Raw genomic sequence first — 1,585 nt, 5'->3', positions numbered from 1 at the left:
CCATTACAGAGAGGGGCATGAGGTTTATACTTGACCCCAAGTCACACAAGGCCTTCTTGAAGGTCATGGTGCCTATGGTACAAGGTATAGAAAACTTCCCAGGATCTTGCCTCTTTTGAGGCAATTGCTGCCTAGACAAGTTATCCAGTTCTTTGGTGAGCAAAGGGGGTTCATCCTCCCAAGTCTCATTTCCAAATAACTTGTCATTCAGCTTCATGATTGCTCCAAGGTATTTAGCAACTTGCTCTTCAGTGACATACTCATCCTCTTCAGAGGAAGAATACTCATCAGAGCTCATGAAAGGCAGTAGTAAGTCCAAGGGAATCTCTATGGTCTCAGTTTGAGCCTCAGATTCCCAAGGTTCCTCATTGGGGAACTCATTGGAGGCCAGTGGACGTCCAGTGAGGCCTTCCTCAGTGGCGTTCACTGCCTCTTCTTCCTCCCAGAATTCGGCCATATTTATGGCTTTGCACTCTCCTTTTGGATTTTCTTCAGTGTTACTTGGGAGAGTGCTTGGGGGAAGTTCAGTAATTTTCTTGCTCAGCTGACCCACTTGTCCTTCCAAATTCCTAATGGAGGATCTAGTTTCAGTCATGAAACTTTGAGTGGTTTTGATTAGATCAGAGACCATGGTTGCTAAGTCAGAGGTATTCTGCTTAGAGCTCTCTGTCTGTTGCTGAGAAGATGATGGAAAAGGTTTACCATTGTTAAACCTGTTTCTTCCACCATTATTATTGAAACCTTGTTGAGGTCTCTCTTGATTCTTCCATGAGAGATTTGGGTGATTTCTCCATGAAGAATTATAGGTGTTACCATAGGGTTCTCCCAGGTAATTTACCTCTTCCATTGAAGGGTTCTCAGGATCATAAGCTTCTTCCTCAGATGAAGCATCCTTAGTACTGTTTGGTGCATTTTGCATTCCAGACAGACTTTGAGAAATCAGATTGACTTGTTGAGTCAATATTTTATTCTGAGCCAAAATGGCATTCAGAGTGTCAATTTCAAGAACTCCTTTCTTCTGACTAGTCCCATTGTTCACAGGATTCCTTTCAGAAGTGTACATGAATTGGTTATTTGCAACCATTTCAATCAGTTCTTGAGCCTCAGTAGGCGTCTTCTTCAGATGAAGAGATCCTCCAGCAGAGCTATCCAAGGACATCTTGGATAGTTCAGAGAGACCATCATAGAAAATACCTATGATGCTCCATTCAGAAAGCATGTCAGAGGGACATTTTCTGATTAATTGTTTGTATCTTTCCCAAGCTTCATAGAGGGATTCTCCATCCTTCTGTCTGAAGGTTTGGACTTCCACTCTAAGCTTACTCCATCTTTGTGGTGGAAAGAACTTTGCCAAGAAGGCATTGACTAGCTTTTCCCAAGAGTCCAGGCTTTCTTTAGGTTGAGAATCCAACCATATTCTAGCTCTGTCTCTTACAGCAAAAGGGAATAGCATCAGTCTATAGACCTCAGGGTCAACCCCATTAGTCTTGACTGTGTCACAGATTTGCAAGAATTCAGCTAAGAACTGATGAGGATCTTCCATTGGAAGTCCATGGAACTTGCAATTCTGTTGCATTAGAGAAAC

General features: G+C 42.6%; 1 non-coding gene across 1 annotated transcript; it reads left to right on the top strand.

Annotated features, from left to right (window-relative positions):
- Positions 1-1,213: 1,213 nt before the first annotated feature.
- Positions 1,214-1,321, top strand: LOC130983504 (small nucleolar RNA R71). Its single transcript, XR_009087489.1, has one exon. It is a non-coding gene; the product is annotated as a small nucleolar RNA R71 (small nucleolar RNA).
- The last annotated feature ends 264 nt before the right edge of the window (positions 1,322-1,585 follow it).

The sequence above is a fragment of the Arachis stenosperma genome, chromosome 5, assembly GCF_014773155.1.
Source record: "Arachis stenosperma cultivar V10309 chromosome 5, arast.V10309.gnm1.PFL2, whole genome shotgun sequence".
Lineage (NCBI taxonomy): Eukaryota > Viridiplantae > Streptophyta > Magnoliopsida > Fabales > Fabaceae > Arachis > Arachis stenosperma.
The sequence above is the reverse complement of the archived record's forward strand: the minus strand, read 5'-3'. Positions and strand labels throughout refer to the sequence as shown.